This window comes from Sus scrofa, chromosome 4 (genome assembly GCF_000003025.6).
Source record: "Sus scrofa isolate TJ Tabasco breed Duroc chromosome 4, Sscrofa11.1, whole genome shotgun sequence".
Lineage (NCBI taxonomy): Eukaryota > Metazoa > Chordata > Mammalia > Artiodactyla > Suidae > Sus > Sus scrofa.
The window spans coordinates 121,268,933-121,292,078 of NC_010446.5; the positions used below are offsets into that span (position 1 = coordinate 121,268,933).

Genomic DNA, 23,146 nt, shown 5'->3' on the forward strand with positions numbered 1-23,146 from the left:
GGGGCAGGCAGATCCAGCTTTTTCTCTCTTTTTCTTTTTACAGCTCTACCTGTGGCATACGGAAGTTACCACATAAGGGGTCAAATTGGAGCCCACGCCACAGCCTCAGCAATGCGGGATCTGAGCCACATCCGTGACCTACACTGCATCTTGTGGCAACACCAGATCCTTAAGCCACTAAGAGAGGCCAGGGAATCAAAGCTGCATCCTCACAGGCACTATGCTGGGTTCTTAACCCGCTGAGCCACAATGGGAACTCCCTGGTGAGAGTTTTGAATAATTAAAAATCTTTTCGTATTGAATGCACAACCACCTGTGTTGCTGATAAGAGGAATATGTTCAAGTTTGAGGTGCCCTTGACATTGTCTAGTTCAACCCCTTTACAGGTGACTTTGTAAGTGAGAAATACCATACAGGCTAAGTGATATTTTCTAAGGATACCTAGAGAATGATACCAGAACTGGGACTATTTTTGTTCTCTTAGCTCATTGTCTTTTTTATTACAACAGAGCTGGCTCGAATGCCCTTTTACCTATGAGCTCTTCACCAATCTCCCTTCCAACGAGCCCTCATTGTCAGTGCTCTTGGAGCTTTTCCTTTTATTATGGGCACGGGCACTGGGCTTCCAGATGGGAAGGTCAGTGTTCTTTTTGTAACTTCTTTTGCAAGCCCTTGACAGCTGGCACCGTATGCCCAATATCATCGTGTTTCCCCCAACGTCTAGCACAGGAACAATACACATCAGGCTTCCAAAAGGTAGGCTGATTAGAACAAAGAGTGTGGACCGTGGGAAGCATAGGCTGGTGCTGAACTCGTCTGTAAAGTGGATTAGGTGTGTGACCAGTGCAGTGTCAATGACCTCTCTTTATCTAGAACTCAAGGGCCAGTGACCTTTAGACAGACATTGCTGTTGATCATAAAAACTCAGAGCAAAAATATAGAACAGTTTATTCTTGTCAATATCATTCTAATAATACTGACCATGAGACTCTTTTGACATGTATAGGGTCCTCTTTATAACATGCTTAGCATTGATTCAACCAAGGACAGAGAGATTCAGGTGGAGAAAACTTCAGCTCTCATAAATCCGAGTCCTGAGTTTTTTTATCAAGGGCTTTAAAGAATTAATTTGTCTACATCGTTAAGGATTTTTGCAAGGAAAAGAACATTGGGAATGCTGAATAAATATTTAGTCCTTATTGTGCAGGTTAAGGGTTTAAAATTCTTTGAATTTTTTTGGCACATCCGAGGCATGTGGAAATTCCCAGGACAGGGATCAAATGCACACCACAGCCGTGACAATGCTGAGTCCTTAATCGCTAGGCCGCCAGGGAACTCCAAAATTGAATTTTTAAATGTTAGAATTCAATGGGCACTTGTAAAGAGTAAGTCTGGAACGTCTCTAGCAAAAAAATATACATTTTTGATAGATAATTTTCTCTGTCTCTTACAAGTCTTTCTTCCTGTAGTCTCTTCTTCTTTTAAAAAGTCAGTAAGAGAACACATCCAATAACTAACTAATCCTGAGCTGTGTACACCTCCAGGGCCGTATGTAAGTTATAGGCCATCTTGTCGCAGGAAAGTGGCTCCTTCAGAGCGTCCTGCAAAAGCATGAAGCCCTTTTATTGGATTACATACATCCAGACTGTGTGCAAAGCTCAGCTTTAAAGGAATTCTGTTTAAATCTTACCTTCCTCTCTTGGCAGCAGAAACTGTGTTCATGCCATTGGTTAACGTAGCTGATATTCTGTGGGAAATTTCCCCCTAATTGGCCATTTCTTTTTCCTTTATTTTTTTTTTTTTTCCCTAGGACTGCACCCATGGCATACGGAAGTTCCCAGGCTAGGGGTTGAATGGGAGCCGCAGCTGCTGGTCTACACCACAGCTATAGCAACACCAGATCTGAGATGCGTCTGTGACCCACACCACAGCTCAGGGCAACCCTGGATCCTTAACCTACTGGGCAAGGCCAGGGATTGAACCCCCACCCTCGTGGATACTAGTCAGGTTCTTAACCCCCTGATCCACAATGGGAACTCCATTGGTAGTTTCTTATCTTCAAGCTTTGTTCTGGTGAAGCCTGCATGCCTCTGTTCCAGTCTTAGGGCAGTGGGAAGTTCTGTCCATCTGACAAATACCAACCAAGAATGTTCCAGTTTTGTGTAATGACCCTGTTCTGTCTTCTGTCAACCTCAGCTGTCCTCGGGGATGGGATGTCACAGCAGAGCGGGGGACCCCACACCATGATTTGCGATCACCTTCTCCTCTACAAAAGCAAGTTGACGCATCCATTTTTTTTTGCTCAGTGACTTTATCAGCACCCAGAACTTCATAAAATTCAACCAATCTAAAACAGTGATAGCTAGTGTTTATTGAGTGCTGACCACTTGCACACTTAATAGGAATTGTATATACCTATTTAGTTAAGAAGATGCTATTTTGGTTTTCTTATGCAGCTGAATACAAATTTCTAATTTTGATGAGACTTCAGGTCAATGGAATCCCTTATATTCCATCGTCCAAAATCACACTTATGTTGTAAGGTCCGATTTAGGCAATCTCTTTTTTTAGAGCATTTCCTCAAATTCCTACTACTAAAAGTGGCCTAGTACTCAATTTGTATCTCTCACGTGGCATTTTTTTTTCCCCCACTGTACAGCAAGGGGATCAAGTTATCCTTACATGTATACATTACATTTTTTTTCCCCACCCTTTGTTCTGTTGCAACATGAGTATCTAGACGTAATTCTCAATGCTATTCAGCAGGATCTCCTTGTAAATCTATTCCAAGTTGTGTCTGATAACCCCAAGCTCCCGATCCCTCCCACTCCCTCCCTCTCCCCCCAGGCAGCCCCAAGTCTGTTTTCCAAGTCCATGATTTTCTTTTCTGTGGAGATGTTCATTTGTGCTGGATATTAGATTCCAGTTATAAGTGACATCATATGGTATTTGCCTTTGTCTTTCTGGCTTCTCACGTGGAATTTATAACATATTTGTACACATCTCCTTTTCCAATTTTGCCCATATGAGCCTTAGAGAATCCCAGGGGAAATTGAAGGTGTTGACATTTTATCTGGGTAGTGCAAGTCTATGGCAATAAAGATGAAGAAAAAGAGAAGAGAACCAAGAAAAGATACGTTAATTCAAATCTATTACAATTGGCCTTCTGTATGCAAGTTTTTGCATTTGCGGATTCAACCAACCTTGAATCAAAAATACTTAAAAAAAAAAAAAGAGCAAAACTTGAATTTACCGCGCACTGGCAACTATTTACATACCATTTGCATTGTATTTGCAACTATTTGCATAGCATTTACATTATATTAGATATAAATAATCAAGAGATAATTTAAAGCCTGTGCCTAGGCTATATGCAAATACTACAACGTTTTATGTAAGAGATTGAGCATCCCTGAATTTTGGTCTCTACAGTTGTGGTGGGGGAGTCCTGGAACCAATCCTCTGAGGATTCCGAGGCGTAAATGCACTTCGTGATGAGACATGGCAGGTTTCTCAGCTCCAATGTGTACTTAGCACCGTGGGACTGCCCTAGATTTCAGAGAAGAGTCACACCTCAGAGTGATACAATGTATGGATTAGAGAAGGAAGGGAGAATAAATCTGTCTGACTTTCTCTCACCTCCTGTTTCTTATTGGGCAAGGTTTATCTTATGGGAAATAGTTTTTCATCTGGCTCTGCAGTAGCTAGCTTCTCAGGGAGCCAAATCCTACACTCTCATATGGGGTGTTGCATCTAAGCATGAGAGTGGAGGGAGATTTGATGAAGATGGGTAGTCAACAGAGAGGATGGAGACAGCCAACAGAGTCAAGAAAGCACACAAGGATTGTGTCTATACAGAGACACATTAAAATTGTTTAAAGTTTATTCTTAACTGAAGAAATATTAAGTGTTCGGCATAAAAATATCTAAAGTGTACCAAAAAAACAAAAATAAGAAATAAAATTATTGGAGTTCCCGTTGTGGCACAGTGGAAATGAATCCGACTAGGAACGATGAGGTTGCGGGTTCAATCCCTGGCCTCGCTTAGTAGGTTAAGGATCCGGCATTGCCGTGAGCTGTGGTGTAGCTTGAAGACTCGGCTCAGATCCTACGCTGCTGTGGCTCTGGTGTAGGCTGGAGGCTTCAGCTCTGATTAGATCCCTAGCCTGGGAACCTCCACATGCCGCGGATGTGGCCCTAGAAAAAAGACAAAAAAAAAAAAAGAAAGAAATTATCTATAATCTCAGCGTTCCTGCCATGGTGCAGTGGGTTTCGAATCTGACTGCAGCATCTTGGGTTGCTGTGGAGGTGGGGGTTCAATTCCTGGCCAGGTGCAGTGAGTTAAAGGATCTGACATTGCTGTAGCTGAGGCTTCAGTTGCAGCTGTGGCTCAAATTCAGTCCCTGGCCTGGGAACTTCCATATACTGAGGGAGCAGCCCTAACATTTAAAAAAAAAAAAAATTATAATCTCATTTTCTACTATAACAAGTGCAAACTTTTGGTTTATATCTTACCACTTGGGTTTATATCTTTTTTATAATTTATGCACATGAATTATTTATAATGGCATCCTACTGAACACAATTTTTGTGGGTCTTTTCACTAATTGTATCATAAAATTCTTGATATTATTCACTATTATTTCACTACTTAAGTTTTAAAAGCAACATAGTATTATAAGAATGTGCCATATTTTTGATAAATGTTCCATTTCATGGTACATTGATTAATATATAATTTTTTAGCTCCTAAAAAACTACTAAAAATCATGTGATGGACATTCTACTGCTCCCTTCAGGAGAACTTCAATGGTCTATCTTCTCAGTTGAAACTCCTGGAGGTAGATTTGTGTCATAGAATGCGAATACTTTTATTTCTTTTGATACACGCTGCCAGATAATATTCCAGAAAGAATTTCTAGTTTAGGTTCCGCTAATAATTAATTAGAAGTCCTATTTTTATGTACCAATCTTGTGTCTCATTCCTAGACATTCATTCTAAGTTGCTCGATGAAAAACCATATTTCATTGTGATTTTAAAGTTGCATTTCTTGCTTACTAGTGACGATGAATATTTTGTATATATTTCGAGACAATTAGTTTTTCTTCTTTTGTGAACTGCCTATCTGTGCCCCTCATCATGGTTTTAATTTATGAAGATTATGAAGTTCTTTGGGGGCAGAAACTCCATTTTATTCCTGCTGGAGCTGGTTTCCATCACTGCAGAGCCTTGGATCCAGCCCAGGCTGGGACTTCTAAGTATTTGCAGAATGAAATGATGATCCACCATCATGTTTTTACTTAGTTACTAATAAAAGAGAATTAAATTAATTTCGCACCTTTGTATGTAGGGACCAACAAATGCCATTTTTCTCCACAGAAAAAGTTTTTTTTTTTTTTTTTCCTAAAGAAAATTTCTTAACTTCTTTTCAACAATAACACCATTTTTAGCCTGAATGGATAAATACAAGATTGGACAGATTCAGCTATTTTCAAGTTTTTTTTTTTCCTTTTTTCCTCAGCAACTGTCAGATTTTTCTATTCTTACAAGCTATTTTGGGGATACTCAGACACAAATAGGAATTTATTATCTCATTTCATTATAGAAAATGAAAGCACTAAAATAAAACATCTCAAAAACTCATCTCTGAGAATATTCTACAAACTTGTGCTTTTTCTGGATGATATTACACAACTGAGCCCACCAGGAAGATAATACTCAAACTTATTTTGAGCCTAATTGTTCTTAAACTAACCTGCTTCTTCTTCTTCAGAACATTTTATTTTCAGCAGAACTTCCATTTTCATTGAATCTGGGGTTGAGCAAGTGACAGAGATGTGGAGATTTTTAGAAATATTCTTACAGGTGTTGCATTTGAATACATATGCAGAGGGGTATGTATATGGAGATATACAAATATGCATATATTCTTTTTAGGCAGGTTGTTTTTCTCCTTAACTTTTCTCAAGTGTTCCATGTTGTGCAGAAGAAGCGGGAGCCACCATTTTCCAAGGAAGCTACTAGGTCTCACGTATACACATGTGTATACAACTCTGTGTATAAGACTCTAAAATTCTGGAATCAAATTGTTGTAACACTTTGTTTTCTAAATAAAGTTATAAATGATTAAAGCCATGTGTTGGTTGTGTAATTTGGAAAATAATAAAATCATATCGAAAGCTTGCAAGTCCATCATTTAGAGATAATTGTCAATAACAACGTATTATAGTTCTACCATTTTTTGAATAGAATTTTACCATTTATTTTCTTTAGAGATATACACATCGCATATGTATATATGTTTTATAAGAAAACCATAATAAGAGTTGAAGATAATATGTATTGATATTTTTTCAGTTAAAAAATAATATACGCTCACTACAGAAAGTTTGCTCACCAACTATCACTTAAATGCTATTGCTGACTATGTAAAATTTAAATTGTCTTCTAAATTTTTCTTTTTCCACTGTTATTTTTAAATAACTTTTAAAGATCACTTTTAGATTGAAGGGGACAGGCAATGCTGACTGTAGACATTCAACCTTATTTATTTCCTCCAAATTGTCAAATCTACTGTATTGGATCCATCATTTATTCATTGACTTGAAATACCACCTTTATCATGTACTAAAGTCATATTTGTGTCTGGGATTTTTATCATATTAGTGTTACCATAAATTCATAGTCACTGACTTCAGCCAGTTTCTCATTACTCATTTTTATATCGTCATGCTTGGCTTCCACTTCCATTCCCTTCAGGTATTAGTTTAGGACTTCACTACAGCTCAACGCCGCCTTCTAAACCTTCCTGTTACTCCCTGAACCCCTTCTTCATCAACAAGATAAGGCTACAAGTGTGTTTTTTTTTTTTTCCTGCAACATCCTCCATGAGTTCCTAAGGCTGCCATAACAAAGTATCATAAACGTGGTGGTTTATGACAACAAAAATTTACTGCCTCAGTCCTGGAGACTAGAAGTCTGAAAGGAAGACACGAGCAGGGCCATGCTCCCTCTGAAATCTGTAGAAGAGCATTCCTCTTTGTTCCTTCTGAGCTTCTGGGAATTCTCAGCAATCGTGGCATTCTGTGGCTTGGAGAAGGATCAACTCCAGTCTCTGTTTCGGTTGCCACGGGATTGTCATTTCTCAAGTGTCCTCACGTCTTCTTCCTTCTGGGCATCTGTCTCCAAATTTCCCTCCTTTTATGAGAACCCCAGTTATATTGGATTAAGGACCCACTCTACTCCAGAATGATCTCATCCTAACTCATAATGTCCACTATGGTTCTATTTCTAAATAAGGTCACATTCTTAGGTAGTGGGGCAAAGACTTCAATGTATATGTTTATGACACAACTCATCTCAGTGCCTCCTACATCCACTCTCATCTTATTCCCCTCCCTTTAAATCAGAGGATAAGATTTTATTTCTGTTCAGGTTAATTCAGTGTTTTTTATTCCAACTCCTCCTATCTCCTCTGAGAATTTGGTCCATCAACTAACTCTTCTTTTTGGCACATTTGTCTTCTGCCCTCCCACTAACAACTCTCCTGAAGTCTAAAAACATGCTCAAGTCCTTTATTTCTACTAAAAGTATCTGTCCTTTTAACCTGAACCTTCCTCCCCTTTAATTATAATTACCTCTTTCTTCTTTCCATATCAGATCCGTCCACTTTTATCAGTAGCATTGACTTTTAATTGACAGTGTTCACAAAGAATTGGTATCTTTTTTATTCAGTGTGTGTCATTTGGTGTCCAAGAGTTAAAGGCAATCAAATCTATTTAGCTTAGATCTTTTCTTGTTAAGGAACCTAGTTCTCCCTAAGAGCCTAACTGTGTAGGCCAATAGTCTTGATTAAAAAAAAAATTATGATTGTGTTCTGAATTTTGGAATTGCTCTTAAATTGAAGTAATAGAAAGTTAGACGCATTACATTATAATTAATTGTTTTGTCATCCTTACTAAACTCTAAGATAACTGAGACTTGGGAACATGATTAAATCATCCGTGTATCTCCAGAACCTGGCAGAGAATGTGGAATCAATTAGATGACCAATAAATATTTTGGGAATCAATGGACTCATGGCTAAATCCATAATGTCTTTCCCAAGATAGCAAGGGTTATAAGGTGAAACAAATTTGTCCATTTGAAGACCAGTTTTATGCCCTGATCTCATTAATTTAGTAGTTTAACCAGCAGAACAGACTGGCAGTTATTAAAGCTATTTATAGCAGGAAATAAAACTGCATTTCCCAAACAGGTATTCTATGCAACGTTGTTTTATGGGATTTTACATTAAATGAAGTAAAAATAAATAATTAAAAAATACTTGGGTGCATGTAAGTTTAGGAAAGATTTCTTTATGCAGAAATCCTTGGAACCTACATATTATTTAAATTTGTGTTTGGTTGCACATGCAGAACCCTGACTGTAGGAATAAACAAGTAGGGGTTTATTTTTCTCATGTAGGAAAATGAAATGCTGAAACAGGGATCCACATTACATAACCAAACGTGGGTCCACTCACCCTGGACCCTCCATGACATCGGGGCTGTGGTGAAGGAAAAGCAGTGTTTATGGTAAAGCACTGCACACACGGGTCTGGGACAGGTGCTCAAAAAGCCTGAACTCCCCAGCGGTTTTCAGCAAATCATTTTTAAAGGCCAGGTGAGGGAGGCGGGATCAGCTCGCCCACAGTTCTCTGATTGGTAGATGGTGAGGTAACGGGGGCTGGATCACAGAGGTTAACAGCATTAACCCTTAGGTGCCAGTAGGTCTGGGGGAAATGCGCTCGTGGTCATCAAATAGTTAATTCCTTCCTTTGGATGCGGGCCTTAGCATCTGTCAAAGGACTCAGGAAATGCGCATCTAGGTACCTCAGAGAGGAGCTACAACAGAGTATACGGGAGGGAGGGGTCTGTCCCAGAAAGATGCTTCGGGGTCCTGCTGGGTTCCGTCCTGAGTGGACCAGTAGCTGTCGGAGGCCAGCAGCAGTCAGGCTTCCTCCCTCACTCTCTTGCTCGTTCTTTTGCATACCGTGGGGCTCTCTTCCTCAAGGTCATGCTCATGTGGCAGCTGCGGAACTTCTGTGCATTATATTTGCGTCCTAGGCAGGAAGAATAGGGAAGCGTCAAGAGCAAAAGGTGGATGAGGGCAAAATATGTCCCTTTACTTCAGAGAAGAATGTTTTTACCAGCTGCCCTCCTACCTAACTTGTGCTCCTACCTCATCGGCAGGAAGTAGGTCATGAGGTTATCCCTGCTCCCAGGGAGTCTAGAATAAGGGGTATTTTTAACCAGCACATTGATAATCCCACATGAAATCAAGGATTTCTCAGTAAGAAAAAGAAGAGGGAATGGATGTTGAACTGGCAACCGTCAGTGTCTAAGACTAACATACGCCGGGACCTCCCAAGAGAAAATACGGTCATATGAAGTATTTTATTTTATTTTATTTTATTATTTTTTTTGGTCTTTTCCCATTTCTTGGGCCGCTCCCATGGCATATGGAGGTTCCCAGGCTAGGGGTCCAATTGGAGCTGTAGCCGCTGGCCTGCGCCAGAGCCACAGCAACGTGGGATCCGGCGCATCTGCAACCTACACCACAGCTCACAGCAACACCGGATCCTTAACCCAATGAGCGAGGCCGGGGACCGAACCCGCAACCTCCATGGTTCCCAGTCGGATTCGTTAACCACTGCGCCACCACGGGAACTCCCATATGAAGTATTTTAGCACCATCTTTTCCCGCAGTTCTTTGGTTCATCCCTTCTTGCTGGTTTAAAAAATCCGTTGATCAGACTATCTAGGGACAGGTTTCTGAAGAACAGGGCTTATGTCATTCTTGGGTAATAACACTCTAGAGAGGTCTAGGTCAGCTGATAAAGACATTGACATGTTGAAATTTATCTGAAGTGGGGACACAAAAAATCCCAAGGAAGGAGGTGGTTGAGGTACGAGCTCTGAATGGGTTGGTGTGTGTATGAAAGGAAACCTACGGTCATTTACTATCTCTGGGACTTGGCTTGTTCTGGGTGAGGCCATCTCTCCACCGCAGCAAGGCCTCTGAGGTCAACACGGTAGAAACGCAGAAAATAAAAAGGCATGATTAACACACAGTAGAAATGCAGAAAATAAAAAGGCATGATTAACACAACAGTGCATAGCCATATAAAAGGTATATTGTGTGTATTTTAAAACTTTATGTATCTAACTTTATTTTTTCACTTACCATCATACTTAGTGAAAGAAGGACCGTGCCTGTTAAGACACATATCTTTTACCTAGTTACTCATATTTTTACTGCTGAGCTTTTATATAATATTGCGACTTAAGAATAGTCCTCATTTTACTTATACTTTTCCTATTCTGGACACCTGGATGGTAGGTAAAATGTTTCCATGTTATCAGCAGTGCTGTGATTGCATCCTTGTACTCGCCTCCTTGGGTACCTGTCTTCAGGTACTCTGGGTCCCCTTGCCGTAGACAGACTTCCAAGATGGCGCCCAAATGCCTTGTGCCTTGGTGTACACAGCCTAAATGAGCCTCGCTCCTGGAGTAGGACAAAGATGTGAATACGATGAAGTTCATTCCCACAGTAAGGATACCTGACAAAGATGAGATGTTTTCTTTCAGGTGTAGTTAATGTTTTAAATCCGTTGAAGTTAAGTTAATCAAAAGAGAGGTTCTCTGGGATAGACCTCGTTGAATCAGGTGAGTCCTGAATAGGGACAGGTCCCTTTCTGAAAACAGAAATTTGAAGCATGAAGGAGATTCTTTTACTGGCCTAGAAGAAGCAGGTCACACTGTTGTGACCTGCTTATGGAGGAGGTCATGCGGAAGGACCTGGGAGCAGCCCCTGGACACGGATTGAAGTTTCTGGCCAATAAACAAGGAGAAGATGGAGCTGTAGTCACACAACCACAAGGAAGTCAGTGCTTCCAACAGCCAGTGATCTTGGCAGAGGGACCCCCTGAACCTGAGATCAAGACTGCAGCCCTGCCTGATGCCTTGATGTTAAGCTGATGAGACCTCGAGGGACCCAGGTAACCCAGACCTAGTCTTCTGGTCCATGGAAACTGAGATTACACACTGGTGTTGTTTTAAGGTGGGAACTTTGTGGCAACTTGTTACACAGCAAAAGAAACCTAATACATAGCGTATGCACATTAAATTGTAGAAGATGACTTTGATGAGATAACCAAAGTAATTATGACTGTGTATAATGCACCGTTTTCTTTAAGCAGAAGAAAATGAGAGAAATGAGAGGTCTAGTGTTCTCATACTGTTACTGTCTGGCTTTCATTTAAAAAATTTTCCTATCTGACAGATGATGTTTAAATGTAAAGTTTTCTAATTACTGTTTAGACCTAATACATTCCTGGAGTTTCCCTTATGGCTGGTAGTCAAGAATTTGGCATGTTCACTGCTGTGGAACGGGTTTGATCCCTGGTCGGGGAACTTCTGCAGGCCATGAGTGCGGCCAAAAAATAAAATAATTAAATTAAAATGACAACAAACAACAAAAGAAATAATATCCACATTATTGACTCCTAAAATTTTGAAGGCCATGAGATTCCATTTGCAAGCTAAGAGTTACCCTATCATGGTTTCATTCATATGTAAATATATGTATGTGTAACACACACACACACACACACACACACACACACACATGTGCATATTTCTGTGGGGGGTTCTCTGGTCCAGAGATTTGAACACAAAGAATAGCATCCATGGTTAGGATGGTCGTTCATGCTCCGGTTCCCCGCACGTCACCTAGTGAGGCTCAGACACGCACCACCATGGGCAGAGGTTTTGCACCACAGGCGAGGGATCCCTAATGATGAGACTTGGAGCTTCTGCTGGGCAGTTGGCCATTTACTCCTCTTCCCCTTTTGAGAGACAGACAGACAGACAGACAGACAGACAGACAGAACTTCATGCTTAATGTGAACAGATTCTGGAGGAATTCTGGAGAGAAATGCCCTCGATGGTGTAAGCAAATATCTGGCATGAGAGGGGAACGCTGTCCCTGGGTGGTCTCACTCTTGGAATACAAGCAAATGGCTCTAGAGGGGATCCCTTTCTTTTCTTTTCTTTTTTTTTTTTTTGTCTTTTGTCTCTCTTTGTTGTTGTTGTTGTTGTTGCTATTTCTTGGGCCACTCCCGCAGCATATGGAGGTTCCCAGGCTAGGGGTCGAATCGGAGCTGTAGCCACCGGCCTACGCCAGAGGCACAGCAACGCGGGATCCGAGCCGCGTCTGCAACCTACACCACAGCTCACGGCAACGCTGGATCGTTAACCCACTGAGCAAGGGCAGGGACCGAACCCGCAACCTCATGGTTCCTAGTCGGATTTGTTAACCACTGCGCCACGACGGGAACTCCGAGATCCCTTTCTAAATCTGACCCAGAGCAATTTACTTCCTCTAACTTCCCAGGCATGTTTGCCCTTCAATCCTGAAGTCCAGGCTGTGTAGAAATAGGAGAATATTCATGGAACATTGCCTGCCAACAGCTGTTTAATTCAAATGGTGAAATGACACCATAAGTTACCCGTGTGGGGATGCATGCGTGTGTTTGCGTATAAAACCAGCACTTCTGTGTCACTGCTTCCTGTACCCCAGTACTACTTCAGGGACTAAGTACTTTCAAGTTGTCTGGTTGTTTCTTCGATATTTAAATGCCACATCTCTAAATAGCCCGCATATTCTATCTTTTCAATGTGTCTCCTGACTTCTTGTTATGGTAGATCAAGATAATCAAAGCTCTTACATGCTCCCCCATCTCACTCCCATCTTGTAGCTCTTTCTTTCTTTCTTCTGGAGAATGTGAGTAACATAATTTGATAATATTAAAGTTAATATTAAATTTAATGTATGATCATTGGAGTAAAATAAGTACTCAGTAGGTACATGTCCACAACCACAAGAGTATTGTTCAGGGCTAAGTCACACAGTATACTGTGCCGGTGTCTTCTTTCCGGGATTACTCTTGAATGTTTTGAAGATTACTATTTCCTCAATTTCTCCTTTTCCTTATCGTTTCTTATTTATTTATTTATTTATTTATTTATTATTTATCATTTGTCTTTTGAGGGCTGCACCCGCAGCATATGGAGGTTCCCAGGCTAGGGGTCCAATCAGAGCTGTAGCCGCCGGCCTCCACCACAGCCGCAGCAACGAGGGACCTACACCACAGCTCACGGCAACACCGGATCCTTAACCCACTGAGTGAGGCCAGGGATCGAACCCACAACCTCATGGTTCCTAGTCGGATTTGTTTCCACTGTGCCACGACGGGAACTGCTCTCTATCTTTTTAAAGAGCTATTGGTTTTTAAAGTCTTATTAAGATATAACTGGCGTGCAATAATTTGCATATAAAGTGTACAACTTGATAAGCTTTGAAATATGTATCACAAACCTGTGAAACTATGGCCCCAGTAAAGATAATGAACTTAAGCGTCGACCCCAAGGATTGCCTGGGCCCCCTTTTAATCCCTTCCTCTTCCCGTCTTTGCTTTCTCTCCTTCTCAGGAAACTACTCATCTCCTTTCACTATAGTTCAGATTTTATTTTCTAGAATTTGTATAAATAGAATCTCACAGTCTATATCTTTTTTTGGTCTGCTTTGTGTCACTTGGCGTAATTATTTTGTGACTCATCCATGTGGCATGTCTTGATGGTTCATTTCTTTTACTGTGGAGCAGAGTTCCAGTCTCTCCACATCCGGTTAGTCTTTTAAACTATAACCACTCTAAGAGGTATGCAGTGGTTGCTCTGTGATGCATTTGTATTTTCTTCACGGCCAGTGCTGTCACGCATCTTTCCATGTGCTTATTTGCTCTCCACATGTGTCTGCTGGTGAAGCATCTATTTAAATTTTTACCTATTAAAAATTTTTTGGGAGTTCCCATTGTGGCTCAGTGGGTTAAGGATCCACTGCTGTTTCTGTGAGGATGTATGTTCAATTCCTGGCCTCACTTAGTGGGTTAAGGATCCGGCATTGACACAAGCCGTGGCCTAGGTTACAGATGCGGCTGGGATCTGGTGTTGCTGTACCTGTGGTGGAGTCCTCAGCTTCAGCTCTGATTTGACCCCTGGTCAGGGAACATTCATAGGCCACCAAAAAAAAAAAAAAAAATTATTATAAATCTTTGGTATTCACATATTATGGATATAAGTCCTTTATGAGATAAATGATTTGCAAATACTCTTTATGATTTTCAAGTATTATCTTTCAGTCTATGGCTAGTCTTTTTGCTCTTGACAATGTTTTTCAAAGAGAAGTTCTTAATTTTAGAAAAATCCACTGTGCTGATATTGACTAAGAATTCTTTTCCTAAAACAGGATTACAAATTTTTTTTTATATCTTTTCTTCTAGAAATTCTATTCCTTTCAGGTCTATTATCCATCTTGAGTTACTGTTTGAATATGCAAGTAGAAGCACTTTTTGGGCTATATGGATATCCAGTTGTTCAAGCACCACTTATCAAACAGGCTATTTATTCACCAATGACTTCATCTCACCTTTGTTGAAAATCAATTACTTACATACACATAGCTCTATTTCTTGACTCTCCATTCTTTTCCACTGACCTGTTAATCCATCCATCTTTTTGTCAATATCATGGTGTCTTGATTATTTTTATAGCAAACTTTCTAGCAAGATATTATAAGTCCTTTTTGTACTTTGATAAGTTTCTGGGATTCTCTTATTTTGGGTGTTGCATGCTTCCATTTGACTCACTCTGGTCCAAAGATGGAACTGTTGCAACGCAAATTTTTTTCAAGATTTTGATATAAGAGTGACAGGCTAGAAGATGAATAGTCCTTATATAGCAGTCTTCTTCCAAGTGTCGCCGGTGGAGCATCCATGTTAGAATCAACTTTGATGTGTGCGTGCGTGTGGGCGTGTGCATGCATGTGTATGCGTGCACTATTCCTGTGCTTATGGCTGATCTACCGACTCAGAATCTCTAGGAACAAGGGCCCAAGAATCTGCATATTTAGTAGGCTTTCTGAGTGATGCTTTGGACACTGAGGTTTGATAATCGCTGAGGCAATGATGCCTGAAAAAATCCTTTCCTAACTGTCATCCATTGCACAGATGAGTGAAACAGATGTCATTATTTAGGTGGAAAGGAAGAACATTTATATTTACCTGGTTATTCATTTACTCACTTTTTCATTCATTCATTCATTCACTATGAACAGACAACAAAGACTAAACGTCATGAAGCAGCTTGAAGAATTGGTGGAATCTAGTTCCACAGACAGCTCTCCGACTGTCAGGGGGCGAATCGGCTGCTGATGGTCCCAGCAGTTGGGGAGCAGAGCAACTCTGTGCTGGTAAGGATCCCACAGGCATCCCTACCCCTAGGCTTATGCAGATTTATTTTAAACAGTCCCACACTAAAAGAAAGCTAAGTTATTTAAAGCCTATTTAGGACGGGAAGTTTTGTAGCCTCCTTCATACCATAGTTCTAGTGTTTAGAACTATTTTCTTCCACTACAAGTGCCTGATTGTCAAAAACAGATACAATTTCTTGCCATGGAAAAAGCAGGGATGACCTGGGGCCATGGCGCCCCCTGGAGAAATAGTAAGCCTCTCATGACGGTGGTTCCCTTTGTTTTCAGTCTGGTGTCTTGGTAACTGTTCTCTTGTGCAACAGAACATGTTAAAGTTGGAAGTGGGCTCAGTACACTGGCCTCATTCTACAGGCCAGGAGGCTAGGGTTCAGGGAAGCCAAGTGACATATACCACGTCACACAGATAACAAGTGACGATCTATGTGGAAAGCAGATATAGCAGCCTCTGCATTACTCTGCTGAAATAATTAGCATGGGGCTTACTAACGACCCAGAGCAAGTAAGGATGCTTCTTATCGCAGAAGCATGGCAAGAGCTCTGTAGTAAAAATACAAGATAATGCCCTGAGTCCAATCCTTTGTGTAAATAAATAAGCAAATAAATGGGAAACCTCCAAACTTCCACTCCTAACAATGAAGAGTTTTAATTTTTTTTTAATGAGTACATCCCTAGGGGAACATGTGTATATGGCCTTATATTGTACACTGACTAGGAAAGGATCCACAGTTCCTCAGAAGATCCATTCCCTTGATTAGTGGGAAGTGAGGTGAGTTAATTAAGGTTACCTTAACACTAATTAGTCAAGACCTTAATTATGCTTTCAGGGCAAGAACATAGGCGTACTTTGGTTCTTAGTGACCCAGTTAAACAAAGTGATGGGATTCTTGTCTTCTGTCTAACAGTGATTTGTGATAAGGAACAAAGGGAGAAAATCTAATCCACTGGGGTTGTAGGAACCTTCTTAAAACAGAGTCAACCAGAGAGCAGCAGTGGGCCTAAGATTTCAAAAAGCATCCTCTGTAGCTTCTGAGCTAGCCCTGCAGGAGAAAGGCCAAGGGGTTGAGGCCTGGCTGACTTCGTCCTGGAGAGCTCCAAAGAAATTCACTCATCAGACCAGAAAAATAAATGGATCAGAGTATAAGAAATAACGGAGGGCCTCAAGTTCAAGGGGGAGAGCTGGGGGAAGTCATAACAAATAAGCTGAAGACGAAGTGGGAAAAGCCCTTTCCCAGCCATGGCTGTGTGTTTCGCTGACTGAGGGTCTTCCGCAGGCCAGGCTTTTGGTCTAAGTGGATGGGAAGTTATGTCTGGTTGGACAGACAGGTTTGCAGACAGACAAAGTACACCGCAACATACTAAGGAGGCTGGTTGTAAGTCTGTCTCTCCCACCAGACTGTGTGCAGGCTGGACTGCATCTTGTGATTCACCAAATGCAGCATGAAAATGGGATTAGATTCTTGCCAGCACCAGTATTCTCTTTCCCATAGCTGTAACCTCTCACGTTTCCAGGGTGATGTGTGAACAAAGCCATTCTAACTTGGCTCTACCTAGAAGAATTTTTGTCTTGGGTGGTGTCATTTAGGCATGAGAAAAAGCAATATGCCAGCTCAAGCCTGGCTCAAAAGACTAAATTTGGAGAAAGCTGTTGTATTTGTATGTGTTTCTAGTTTTAATGGATTATATCCATTGTCCTTCTTTGCAAAATACCGCAAACCCCATTTCATAAAGGCATTTCCCTCTATCACAAAAATGTTAATAGGATAATTTATGGAAACATTAATTTGTGCTCTAAGATGCTTCCTTTGGCATGAATTCTCTTTCTTATGTACCAAGATTCAGTGATTCCTTGTCTGAGGGCTTTTTGCATGGTGGATACAAAGGCAAGTCATTTTGTTTTGGAAAATCTGAACTCAATAAGAAGGTGGTCCCGGGTCTTCTTGGAAGAGGGTGGTAATAAAAGTGAATTTGAGGGTGGGCTCGCAGGCTGAAGCATCCTTGTGGGTGTGGGTGGGGATGGTGGGGGAGTGAGAGACCGGGTCGGGGCTTTGCAGTTTCTACAGCTTGCACACACCCTGCCTTGGGTGGCCGTAGATTCTCTGAGCAGAGTCGCTGTCTGGTGCTCCTAGGGACTTGGAGGTTCTGTGCTGTTGGAGTCCCCACTCTTAAGGGACCCAGCTGGCTCAAACCATGAGCACAGAGGCAGTGAACTTCCCATGCAGGAAATCAGAACGCCCTCGGGGGAGCTTGGCCATGAAGGATCTCAGAGTCTTTGCACAGCAGTGGCTTCGATGATAATGAAGACTGAATTTTTGCCAGCTTTTTGGCAAAAAGCATGTATAAAACTTGTTTTGGACAGGGACGAGCAAATGGGACGTTACGCCTGCACTGTGGCTTAAATTTTCACATATTACTGCACTTGTGTTCAGTAACATGCAAATTCAGTCTTTGGTCCTGAATCGGACAGTGTGTTCTCAGCAGCCTCATTTCTGTGTCTTGCAGTTCTTAACACCTTCATGCAGAAAGTGCCCCCATCACTGCTGGAAAAATCTCCTTTATAATCCGGATATCTGACCACAGAGACTCAAACCAGCTTTAGATAATGTGGAATCATTTCAGACATCCTTTGAATATCCACAAATTTAACTCTACCTGTGGTATTTTGGGGTATAGTTTATGGCTTTATCTGATATAACCACAGCAGTCTGTTAATGCTGGAGGAAAATCGGGCTGCTTTGGACTTTATAGGAGATGGGTATCTGAATAGGGTGATACGGAAAGCCATGTATTCTGTTTTATATGAGCGATTTAGGAGATTTTCAAGAATAATTTTTGGTTATTAAAATTTTGCCTTTTGGGGCTCTAGACATTAGTCCCTTAGGAAGGAACTTTACTGTTCTCTAGATATCTTTCCTAAATCACATAAGCATTGCCTTGAGAAAAGAACTGCTGAATTTTTCCAATTCTACCCAGATGATATTACTATAATCACACAATGAGATGCCGTGAAGTTCAAAGACTGGAGATGTTACATCTTCAAGGAAAAGGCAAGTAAGCTATCTGGGAGCCATAAAATCACAAGAAAGGGAAGCCAAAGAAAAAAAAGAACAGATTGAGGCAGATCTGACAACGTTTTCTGGTTTGAATCTTCTGTCCTTTGGGCTTGGTGTTCCATATATCTCCTTCCGTTCTTGGTAGGCATCCCCCAATTAAGTGTCTTTAAGAAACACTAATATCAGCTAACAAATAACATTCCCATAAACGGTTGTGGAACCTCAATTTGCTTCCTCAATTCTCCCCACGTAGTTCTGGAACTGCTCTCATAACTTTAAATATCCAAGATGTTCTGCTGGCTCCTGAACTTAACTTTGCAGCCATGATCACTCTCCTGTCCTCCAGATTGTCTCTCTCTTCCTATTTATTTATTTCTGTATTTATTTTTTGTCTTTTTAGGGTCTTACCCACAGCATCTGGAGGTTCCAGGCTAGGGGTTGATTCGGAGTTGTAGCCACCAGCCTATGCCACAACCACAGCAACGCCAGATCCAAGCCATGTCTGCGACGTACACCACAGCTCACAGCAACGCCAGATCCTTACCCACTGAGTGAGGTCAAGGATCGAACCTGTGTCTCATGGATGCTAGTCAGATTCATTTCTGCTGAGCCATGATGGGAACTCCTCTCTCTTTTTTTAAAATCCAGTTACCTACCTGAAAAATCCCCTGGATTTCTAATAGTCGCAAAACTAATAGGCCATTTCCCTCCTCCAATCTCACTTGCTCCCCATTTCCCCTTCTCAGCAGTCCTTTCTCTCAGAGTTGCTCTAGCCAGAAACCACACCGTGTTTTCTAACTCTGCTCTCTTTTCTATCCTGGCATTTAGTGTGCCAGTCAAGCCTGTCTAGCATATCTGCAAAATACATGCCAAGTCAGCCATGTTTTTCTCATTTTTCTCACTAGTCTCCATCTGAACACCCATTATCATTTGTCTGAAATACCACAATAGCCTCCATACCGGTCCCTCTGCGTCCCCTTCTGCTGCACGTTCCCTCCACATTCCGTCCTCTCCCGGGAAGTTATAGTGAAGCTTCAGAAACAAAATTCAGATCGAGTCCATCCCTAGATAACACCTCCAATCACTTCCCATCACACTCAGAATACAGTCCAAACTCCCAAACATGTTCTGAAAGTTCCTACATGACTCAATGTCTGTTTATCTCCATGATTCATCTCTTACCAATCTCACTTGCTCACTGGTTCCCACAATGACCTTTCTGGTCTTTGAAATGCCAAGCTTAGTATATTAAGGCCTTTGAACTCACTTGTCGGTGTACCTGGAATGTTCTCCCCAAGGTTCCTCACATGGCTGATCCTTTTACATTTTTCAGGTCTCAGCTCAAGTGACATCTCTACCACATCGGTCCCTTTGTGTTTTTTTGTTGCACCTATTGATATCTGAAATAGACTTTTCCTCTCATTGAGGACATATTACCTGGTCTTTGCTGTGTCCTCAGCATCTGGAATGGTGAATGCACACGGCAGACTCTCATGAATAAACATTAAAGAAATGGATGAAATCACCTAAGGTGTATCTTACTTGGGTCCCTCAATATATTTTTTGAGTTCTGTTGTGGCAGTCCTAACTTTTCTCTTGCTTCGGTCCCCTTCAGGGGTACCCTCAGCTGAAATCACTTTTGTCCTCATAGCCCCATGGGATGGGTTTCTGCAGCCCATTCCTTCTCTCCCTCTGCCCACCCCCATCAACCCCTACCACAGAGATGCAGGCAATGCATGCTTCTGGCATTGCCATTTCCCAAGTTCCTTCTAGCTTTCTAGAGTTAGATCAATGAATCCAGAGAGCTTCTTCCACACGATCCTAAGGAAAATGGCTTTGCTTTTCATGGCTAAGATCAAACAATCTGAGCCACGATTTTAGTGGCCCACAGAACCGTCAATGAGTAATCTTGTATTTTATTGCAACCTTCATTCTCAAGGATTTAGATAGGAGTTTAGGGTGGGGGTGGACCGGGGTGGGGGGGGCTGAGAAACAGATCAGTGCTCTGTGCCCATCACACCCCACCCCCTGCAAACTGGATCTGGTCAGTGTCTGGGGTTGACACTTATAAGTCGCTTGGCTCCTCACGCAAAGAGCTTCCACAGATTTTCCTCTCCAAGCTGCCAGCCTTGCCCAGAAATAGCTGGATCCCACCATAAACACAGTTTAAGCTCCAGCTGTTACCCCCAGTTCCATGCCAAAGTACTGTTAGAATTCTGACACGGAACTGATGAGCATGCTCTCAGAGTTAGAAACGATTTCACGAGGGAGATGATATTTCAGCTTGTTTCAGAGGATAGGCTGGGAAGTTTAAAGCCGAGAGAAAAGTGAAGGCAGAGTGAATGGCATGTGCGAAGGCATAGGATTATACAATCACGGACTTAAGGGAAATTGTTTGGGTGAGAATATAAGCAGAGGCGGGAGAATGGGAAGAGATGGGGCTGGTAAGGGAGACTGGCATCAAACTGTGTAGGACTCGGGAATCGTTCTGAGGAACCCAGGTTATAACAAATAGGTGAGCATCCCCGATACATTTTTAAGCCAGGGAGTGATGTTATCGAGATGTTCTTCTAAGAAAGAAACTCTGGGGAGTTCTCATTGTGACTCAGGCGGCTATGGTGGCCCCTATGTAATAAATTAAGAGTGGGGCTTATGGTAAAGGATCAGAGGGATCAGACAGGGTCAGGCCAGAGAAGATACAAGACTGGACTAAGGGGATAACCATGATGGGCGTGGGAAAAGGATAAGAAGAGTCTGGTGTAAAGGTCACTTCAAAGATAGAACAGAGCTGAGAATGGCTCGCAGGAGTCATGGGAAGTAAGTCGCAAGGATGATGGCTCAAATCTTGTTCTTAGGAAACTGAGGGACTCACAATGGTATCAATCAAGATCAGTAATCCCAGAAGAGACAGAACAGAGAGGGCGAGACGAAAAGGGTTTCCAGACTGTCATAACAGGGCCCAGAAGAAAAGTCTTACATTACAGATGTAGCAATAGGGCTGGAGTCAGAGTCCCAGTAGGGGCTGGAAGACTTGCGAGCCGTTGATACTGTTGATGGAATTGAGGGCTGACATGACAGACGCGGCATAAGAGCAGTTTGTCCTAAGGATTTTGATCCATATTGAAAAGGTACGTGGTCCTCAAAGAGTTCCTGATCCTTGTCTGACATCTTCCCACCCTCTGCGGCTTCCCTTAGCAGGCTGCTGGCATCCTCACTCTGATGCCGACAGAGCTCTTTGCCTTTTCAGTCTCATCGCACACACACGGGGTCACCGTTTGTGCTCTGGAAAGAAGATACCAAGGTTTCGAATTTTGATTTTCAAAATGTGTTTGAAGCAGAGCGGGGCTAGAGTGCTGAACTGGGAGTCAAAGATTTTGGTTCTTGTCCTGTACTTTCTTCTCCTTCCTTGCTTCCCTCCTTTTAAAAAAATTTTGGTTTCCTCATCTATAAAATGGCAATGGGTAGTGGTGTCAGATTAATATTTTGGTTACCTTGCAGGAATCAAATATAAGCCTCAGTTGGGATGGTGGTTATAAACTCTGTTCTGTTTCTATGTATGTAAAGCACAGTAGCAGCAAATGTTACCCAGTGGAATTAGCTGGAGTGTTGTGCAGAGTGCTCCATGATGCTTGGATCAGACAAACACACTTCCATCCTGGTCAATTCTGTGTAAAATGGGCAAGTGACTGAGAGCAGAGGCTCTGGAGCACGTTGTTCCAAGGTCAAGTCACATTCACCTGGTTATTGGTGGGATGATCAGAGTCAGGTTATGGGACCTCTTTAAACTTGCTTTCATTATTGATAAGAGAGAGATAGTAATTCTTCCTTCACAAAGTTGATATGATAAAGCAGACGATCTAAGTAGTGAGGATATTGGTCTTCTCTCTAACACACTTAGGTATAAGAAATGTCATATTATATTTCTAAATAAAAATGAAATCTCACACTGAGCAGCCATTCACCAGGATAGTGGGACCATCATTCTCATACATACGTGTCCTTGTCTGCTTCCAGCCTCAGATAAATGTTGCCTAAGAGTCTCAGAGTCTTATTTTGCAGCTGCAAAAACAAACGTCTTAACTCTTGAATTCATTTGTGGTATTATTTAGATGCTTAATGTCTAAGTCCACATGATGCATTCAGCTATGAGAGGCTCTGCTAGATCTGTGTCAAGCTTGGGTGTGTCTTTGCTAAGGCTGGGAGTGTAGGTAAGAGCTTGCACTAGTCTTAGACTGAGAATTGCCCTATCTCGTGATGCTTTCCTTCAACCAGACCCACACCTTTGGTAAATAGCTTCCACTTCATTCTTCCTAATAGAATTCTGATTTTTTTTTTCAAGCATTAAGTTCTCAAGAGCTTCATGGGTCACTTTCCAAACTCAGAGGGATGAATGTTAAGCCAATCATGATGATTTCATTCCCATGTCAGCAAAAGACATGAACACGTGAAAACACTCTAGTCAATGAAATAGAAGAGTTCTGGGAGCACCTTGGAATGTTTTCCTTGTCCTTAAAAAGGGATAAAACTTGTGTTTATTATCTTTAAATATTGTCACGGAAGGATGTGATACTTGGAGCCATTGTAGTCATATAGTGACCAAGAGCAAAATCCCAGGAATCAGAGAGAAAACTGACATCATTGAATTGCTAAATTAAGTCTGGAACTGCCTACTGCCAGATTTTGTTAAGTGATGTCATTCATTTTCTGTAACTTAAATAACTTT

General features: G+C 41.6%; 1 long non-coding RNA gene across 1 annotated transcript in view; it reads right to left on the bottom strand.

The window, feature by feature from the left end:
* LOC106510222 overlaps positions 4,412-23,146 on the bottom strand; it is a 53,547-nt gene continuing 34,812 nt past the window's right edge. Inside the window, exon 4 of the long non-coding RNA XR_002343579.1 lies at positions 4,412-9,104. This is a non-coding gene — a long non-coding RNA (uncharacterized LOC106510222). The remainder of the gene's footprint in view (positions 9,105-23,146) is intronic.